The 8,497-nt window shown below is 42.6% G+C and overlaps 1 pseudogene; it reads right to left on the reverse strand.

Moving 5' to 3' along the window:
* Positions 1–2,189: 2,189 nt before the first annotated feature.
* LOC139013128 (nucleolin-like) lies at positions 2,190–4,479 on the reverse strand (annotated as a pseudogene).
* Between the last annotated feature and the right edge of the window lie 4,018 nt (positions 4,480–8,497).

Raw genomic sequence — 8,497 nt, forward strand, 5'->3', positions numbered from 1 at the left:
CATGCAGGAGGCAGCCAATCAATGATTCTCTCTCATCATTGATGTTTCTATCTCCCTCTCCCTTCCTCTTTGATATAAATAATATATATATACAATAATAACAATAAAATTCATAAACAAGTTTGCTTACTCTCTTCAAAGTTTTGAATTTTGTGCTAAGTCACTTATCCCCTATTTTTAAAATAAATAAAAGGAACATTTAAAAATAAACATTTAAGATAAAATAAACAGTAAAATAAAATAGGTAAGCTACATATTTTAAAACTTGTACTCAGAAAAGTTATAAAGTTAACATAAAACTAATACCCAATTGATCAAGTATCAGGATACCACAAAACCCATCCATTGTTTTTGCAGTAAAGATGCACAAATGACAATTAGATCACTCTGTAAGAAAAGCCTGGGTTGAAGACTAAAGGTCCCAGTGAGGTAATAAAACCACCAAGATCCTTGCCCATTCTTTTATTTTAATTGAATTTATTGGGGTGACTTGGTTTGCAAAACCATGCAGGTTTCAAGTGTACAATTCAATAAAGCATTGTCTGCACACTGCATTGTGCACCCATCGCCCCAAGCAAAGTCTCTTTCATCCCCATTTCCCCCCACTTTGCCCACCTCCACCTACCCCTACCCCCCTTTCCTTCTGACTGTTACCACACTGTTGTCTGTGTCTATGTGTTATGTATACATGTTTGTTTGTTTGTTGCTTAATCCCTTCATCCTCTTTCATTCAGCAGCCTCCCAACCCCCCTCCCTCTGACAGTGGTTAATCTGTTCCATGTTTCCATGCATTTCTATTTTGTTCATCAGATTATTTTGTTCATTAGATTCCACATATAAGTGAGATCATATGGTATTTGTTTTTCTCTGTCTGGCTTTTCACTTAGCATAATAATCTGCAGATCCATCCATGAAGTCACAAAAGATAAGAGTTCCTTCTTTCTTATGGTTATATGGCATTCCATTTTGTAAATGTACCACAGCTTTTTTATCCACTCATCTACTGATGGGCACTTGGGCTGTTTCTAGATCTTGGCTATTATAAATAATGCTGCTATAAACATTGGGGTGTGGTGCATATATCCCTTTGAATTGGTGTCTCAGGATTCTTAAGATATATTCCCAGAAATAGGATCGCTGGATCAAGAGGCAGTCCATTTTTAATTTTTTGAGGAAACTTCATCCTGTTTTCCACAGTGGCCACAGCAATCTGCATTCCCACCAACAGTACATGAGGGTTCCTTTTTCTCCACATCCTCACCAGCACTTGTTGTTTATTGATGATAGCCATTCTGACAGGCATGAGGTGATATCTCATTGTGGGGTGGTTTTTTTTTGTTTTTGTTTTTTATTCACTTCAGAGAGGAAGGGAGAAGGAGAGAGAGATAGAAACATCAATGATGAAAGAGAATCACTGATCAGCTGCCTCCTGCATGCCTCTACTGGGGATCAAACCTGCAACCTGGGCATGTGGCCTTGACCAGAGCCGAACCCGGGACCCTTGAGTCCGAAGGTTGAAGCTCTATGCATTGAGCCAAACCAGCTAGGGTGCATTGTGTTTTTAATTTGCATCTCTCTGATGATTAGTGACATTGAGCATCTTTCATTCATCTACTGGCCATCTCATCTGTATGTCCCCTTTGGAGATGAGTCTATTCAGGTCCTTTGCCCATATTTTAATTGGGTTGTCTTCTTGGTGTTCATTTGTTTAAGTTCTTTATATATTTTGGAAATCAGCCCCTTAAAGATTCTTTAAGGACCCAGGAGATCTTTTTTCCCCCAAGTTTAGGACTTTTAAATCGTCTCATAGCTCTGAAGCAAAATCATGATAAAACATCATGCTTCCCTTTGTACCTCAATACACACACACACACACACACACACACACACACACACACACACACAACTGTAGCGAGGGGGAATGGTTTTGTACGTTGGGAAAAAACAATGTAAATTCAAAACTTACAGATAAGAGTTAGCTCTATCACTCATCTCTTTAAAAATCCAGTCAAAACCAACAGAGCATCTCCTTTGAAATATTATACAAATGGATTTCCAAGTAGACCTCGGGACTGCATGCTGTCTTCGAATGTCCTTAGAAAGCTCTGTCATTGATCAGGTAACAGAGTAAAAACACCAGAGTCCTTTCTTTCAAATGGAAGAGGGAAAGACAGGGATAGAAGAAGATATTAAAACTTCATCTTCTTTCCTTGTGGCTTCTGGTCTCCTCCTCCACCTCTGCTTCCTAGGAAGCCTCATCGACCTCCAAAACCTCTCTGGCCTCTACCACCAAATCCACCTTGGCCTCGTCTGCCGCCACCTTCCTCAACCTTGGAAGCATCTTCACCCTTAGGCTTGGCCCAGTCCAAAGTAACTTTGTTTTCACCAATTTCACCATCTTCCCTGGCCTCCTTGGCGGCTTTGGCACCTTCCTCACTGTTGAAGTCTACAAAATCAAACCCTTTGGAAGAGCTCCTGTCCCTGTCAGTGACTATCCTTGCCCGGACAGTGCCACGAAATGACTCCTTCAATGTCTCCTCTGCAGTGTCCTCAGACAAACCTTTGACAGAGTTTTGGATGGATGGCTTTTTGCAGTGGTCGGCAAACTGTGGCTTGGCAAACCGCCGCTCACGAGCCACATGTGGCTCTTTGGCCCCTTGAGTGTGGCTTTTCCACAAAATACCGGCTCTTCCACAAAATACCGACTTCTGCGCATGGGCCACAAAGTTTCAATCGCACTGTACATGTGCACCCGCACGTGGTATTTTGTGGAAGAGCCACACTCGAGGGGCCAAAGAGCTGCATGTGGCTCACAAGCCGCGGTTTGCCGACCACGGCATTAGGCGATCCCCTGGGTCCTTGCAATTCCAGCCTGCTTATTCTGCCCTCGATTTCTCTTTTATTACAGAAATTTAAAGCTTCTTTAGTATCTTCAAATGAAGCAAATTCTATAAATGCAAAACCCTTTAGTTTTGTCATTTTGGTTCTGGGGACTTTGATAAAAATTGCCTCCTCAAATACTTCCTGAAGAATTTTTTCTTTTGCACTGTAGAAAAGGTTGCTTAAAACCAGAGGTTCTGATTCACCACTTCAAGTGCTATTCTTTCTACCTCTGTGGTCTTGACTTTGACCCTTCTCTCCAGTATAGCACAGGGAAATGAATCGCCCATCTATTTCTGTTCTTTGCTTTTCTTCCAAGGTTTTTTCTGCATCGGCTTCTGTCTTAAATTCAATATAAGCTATCCCTTTACTCTTTCCATCCTTGTTGACTAATCTGATCTCTATTGCATCTTCAAACACTTCTTTTAATTAGTCCTGGGTAACTTCATAAGGCAGATTTTTAGCCAAAAGTGTTCTTGCATCTTGATCTTTTTACTGTCTTTTCCCTTTGGTTTTCTAGTTTCATTTCATTGCCAAAGACTTTTAAACCACTGAGTCTTAAGGCTTTTTCCAGGTGTTCAGCAGATTCAAAATCCACATAGTCAAACTTCCTAAGACACACCAATTCTGACATCCACAACAACAAGATCATTTTTGGCAAAACTGATACCCATTTTTAATTCAGGAGCAGATTTACTGAAGTTCAGGTTTCCAACAGAGATTGAAAGCTGTAGTCGGTTCTGTGGCTTCTACTTGCTGTTTCTTGGCCTCAGAAGCAGCTTTCTGTTTGGCCATTTCCTTATTTCATTTCCCAGGTGCTTCTTTGATAAGCTCTTCCTCCTCCTCCTCCTCTTAATCCTCATCATCATCATCTTCCTCATCTTCATCCTCCTCTTCATTATCATCTTCTTCGTCTTCATCCTCAGCTGTGCTTTGAGCCTTCATGGGAACAGCTTTTACAGGAGCTTTCTTGCCTTTGGCTGGTGCAATCTCCATAGGTTCTTCTTCAGAGTCGTATTCATCATCATCCTCACCTTCATCATCTTCATCCTCATCTTCATCACAATCCTCATTTTTGTCATTTTCCTCATCATCCAAGGTAAGAGTGGCAGCAGTAGCTTTCATCACTCCTGGCTCAAATTCATTCTCATCTTCATCCTCCTCCTCCTCCTCCTCTTCATTGTCATCATCATCTTCCTCATCACTATCTTCCTTCTTGGCATTCTTGCCATGCTTTGCTCCCTTGACTGGGATGACTGCTTTCTTCTTACCACGGATTGCTACCAATGCTTTGCCTGGTGTGCCTCCCTTCTTGCCAGGTATGGCTAATGCTTTGGCTGGTGTAACTGCTGCCTTTTTTTGCCAGGGGTAACAACTGCTTTCTTGCCTGGTGTGGCAACTGCAATCTTTTTTCTTGGGGAAACCATCACCTTCTTTCCTGGAGTTGTGGTAGCCTTTTTGCCTTTTTTCTTCTCCACTGCTTTCATCTTCTTCGTCTGACATTTGTTTATCTTCATTATCTTCTTCTACCTCCTTTGGAGAAGGAGCCATTTTCTTGGAGCCACCTTGATTTTTACCAGCCTTTGCTAACTTCACCATGACGTGGCTTATGACAGTAGAGTGTGTGACAGGTGGGTGGTGCAGATGTGCCCAGAGGAACCAAACGGCATCGATGGCAGCTGCTGGTACTGAAGAACCAGAGTGAGTAGGTTTCACTACCAGCTAGAGCTCAAGACTCCCCAGGAGATTTTTGACACATGGATTTCCTTCCGGAGCACAGGAAACTCCTCAGATTGATCATCTGACCTTTGTGTGGTCTATATCATACTATAGCCCATGGTTGGCTCTACCTAAAAAACATGGACTCAAAAAGCTGTTCAGCATCACCTAGTTCCTTCCATATTGTCAACCCCAAATCTAACATTTTAGATTATGCTTTTTTTCCAATTTTACACTCATTCTTTCTATGTACGTATGTATTTACTTATGCTAGACACGACATTTGATTAATAAGGAAATAAACAGCTGAGTTCAAATTCAAATATTTGTTTTAATATTATTCTGGTTAAAATTTTTAGTATTACAACTCTGTCATGTTCAAATTCATATACTGACAAAGTAATAATCCTTGGTCCTAACTACCTGGGGATATTTCTGTCTTTATATGGTCCCATCTTTATCCAGCTATATAGCAGCAGCCTCCATGCTGGTACCCCACGACTCCAATCTCTTAGTATTCACACCCTTGTGTAATCCCCACCCCAAGAGTGTGTGCGGATTTATTTAATCATTTCTAACTAAATATAGCAGCAGCAATAGGATGTCACTTCAGAGATTGGGTTATTAAAAAGACTGTGACCTCCATCTTAGGTACTCACTCTTTTTCCCACTTAGACCACTTGGCCAGGGGGAAGCCAACTGTCCTGGTGTAAGACTGCCCTGTGGAGAGGCCCCTGTGTGTGAGCTTGGAAGCAAATTCTTCAGTCTCAATTGAGCCTTCAGATGACTGCAGCCGTGGCCAAGAGCTTGACTGCCACCTTGTGAGAAACCCTGAGCAAGAGGCACTGCTGCTAAACTGTTCCCAGATTTCTGAGCCTCAGAAACTATAAGATAATAAATTATTGTTATTTTAAGCAACTAAGTTTGGGGGTAATTTGTTAGTCAGCAATAGATAACTAATACAAACTACAATTATTAAAGTCACAATTTAAATAAATTAATGTGATACCTGATACATTCTTTAAAATGCAGTAAATCTGTTGTCCAGAGAAACAATAGAGTAGATGCTTAATAATGTTGATTGTGTGACAGATGATTGAAATCTCATTGTAGTAATTCAATCAATAAAATGATCACTACATTTTTAAAATAATGAAAACCTTGAAATGACTCATCAAAATATTAAATATTGTTCAGCATAGCAGGGTTTGCATATTTTTATATTATATGTGTGAAAATCCTTTTATAATACTTAGCAAAATTCTCTGTATTTGCGTAAATAAAATCACTAATCCCCAGTTCTGCCAATTTACTGAACTTGAAATTCAAGTTGTAGGTCTAAATTTTATTTCAGTGGTAATTCCTCTCAAATCAATGCCTGAAACAGCATTCACTTTAAAGAATGGGGCATGAGTGCCCTCTTGTGATAAAATAGGCATTTAAATATTTTCAGTTGCATATGAAATAATTTGAACTGAATCATTTCACAAACACAAAATGCCCTCTATTGCTAGGCCAGTTTTTATCAGTACTTGTAAGTCCAAGAAAGATACATACCTGATGAACTTGGTTAATGTTAACAGATAATGTGAATTAGTCACACTAAAATGCTATTCCTTTGATTGTTCTGGTAGCTGCAACAAAAATTGAGTATGACAGAGGCTCTTTAAATTGATCTCACTTAACAGTCTCACAAAATGCTCTCCACTCCTGCTTAATAATGTACACAGGCCCAGAACAAGAGGAAGTCTCAGAACCAAGTACATAGGTGCTGGTATGCTTCTACTCTCTAGCTGCCACTGGATAAGTTATCTACTTTTTGAAGGTAATTGTTTGATCCTAAACTTACTTATGTCAATTGTACTTGTATTCAGTTATGTAATTAAGTTAAATAATATACAAAATAATAATTTGTTAAAAGAAAGTGTTTAGGTAAAAGAAAACTAAGTTGGATGCTTTGAAATTACTTCAGAAAAGGTCATTGGAAAAAATAAGTTTTGAATTGTGCATGGGCAAAAAAAAAAGCATGAAAAATAAAAAATAGAAGTCATCAAATCTAGAATTCTAAACTAAATAGCAAAAAAAATAATCAGTAGACCACTTTAAAAAATCTACACTAATAAAAGAGAAACATGGTAATTGGTGTAGGACTGCTACCCTTTTCATTGGCTAATCAGTGAGTATATGCAAATTAACTGTCAGCCAAGATGGTGGCCGGCAGCCAGGCACTGAAGCGAGCATGAGGCTTGCTTGCTGCGGACTCCAACGTTCCCCACCTCACTTGCCGGCCTCTGAGCTACAACTCTAAGCTACTCTGTACTATGTTGCAAATAAGAAGATAAACAAAACTCCAGAAATCAGCTGGACTGAAAGCCAGGCGGACCGAAACTTTGTATTGATGTTTTCAGCAGTGAGGCCTCAGAGCTAAAGCTGGCCCAGAATAAAAAAAAAAAAAAAGAAAGAAAACAAGGAGCGGTTGGGAGCTTTAGTCACTCGCCACCTGGAAAATAGCCCTCAGCCCCTCACCCAGACTGGCCAGGCACCCCAGTGGGGACCCCCACCCTGATCCAGGACACCCTTCAGGGCAAACCAGCCGGCCCCCACCTGTGCACCAGGCCTCTATCCTATATAGTAAAAGGGTAATACGCCTCCCAGCACCGGGATCAGTGGAGCAGCGAGGCTCCCGGCACCAGGATCAGCGTGACGGGGGCAGTGGCCAAACCCCCTGATCACCCTGCGGCTCTGTGTGTGACAGGGGGCAGGGCCACAACCTCCCTATCCACCCTGCTCTGTTTGTGACAGGGGAAGGCGCCCCAACCCCCTGATCAGCCCTGCTCTGTGCCTGATAGGGGGGAGCTCCCCAATCCCCTGATTGGCCCTGCTCTGTGTGTGACAGGGTGTGGCGCCCCATGGGCCCTGCTCTGTGTGTGACAGGGTAGAGCCATAACCTCCCCATTGGCCCTGCCCTGAGTGTGACAGGGTGCAGCGCCCCAACCCCCTGATCCGCCCTGCTCTGTGTGTGACAGGGGGCAGTGCCCCAACTCCCCTATTGGCCCTACTCTGTGCATGACAGGGGGGAGCTCCCCAACCCCCTGATCGACCCTGCTCTGTGTGTGACAGGGGGCAGCGCCCCAACCCCCTGATCGGCCCTGCTCTTTGAGTGATAGGGGGCAGCACCCCAACCCCCTGATTGGCCCTGCTCTGTGACAGGGGGTGGCGCCGCAACCTCCCCATCGACCCTGCCTTGAGTGTGACAGGGGGCGGTGCCCCAACCCCCCAATCGGCCCTACCCTGAGCATGACTGAGGGTGGCATCACAACTTCCCGATCTGCCCTGTTCTGTGCATGACGGGGCGGTGTCCCAACTCCCCAATTGGCCCTTCTCTGAGCCCGACCAGGGGCTGCACCTAGGGATTGGGCCTGCCCTCTGCCACCCGGGAGCAGGCCTAAGCCAGCAGGCAGGTCGTTATCTCCTGAGGGGTCCCAGACTGCGAGAGGGCACAGGCCGGGCTGGGACCCCCCCCCCCCCCAAGTGCACAAATTTTTGTGCACCGGGCCTCTAGTAATGTTAATAAAAGTCTTGGCCTCAAATCAAAAGGCTGGTAAAATATCCAATTTTATATTTCATACTAAAATAAAATATTTTAGATATATGTTATCTTTTTAAATGATTCTCCAATTGAAATGATTTTTTATTCACACTCTAAAGAGTATTTTTTCACTGACTACACATATTTTATATGTATTTAGATTAAAACTTGTATGGAATGTGGATGTGGCCAGATTCTAAAATGAATGTGGGTCTGAGTGTAAATATGCCTCTGGTTAAAAACTAAACCATAGCCCTAGCCGGACTGCCTCAGTGGATAAAATGTTGAACTGTGGACTGAAGGATCCCA

Source organism: Myotis yumanensis, unplaced genomic scaffold, assembly GCF_028538775.1.
Source record: "Myotis yumanensis isolate MYYU_CA2020_CCGP unplaced genomic scaffold, mMyoYum1.0.hap1 SCAF_6, whole genome shotgun sequence".
NCBI classification, from domain to species: domain Eukaryota; kingdom Metazoa; phylum Chordata; class Mammalia; order Chiroptera; family Vespertilionidae; genus Myotis; species Myotis yumanensis.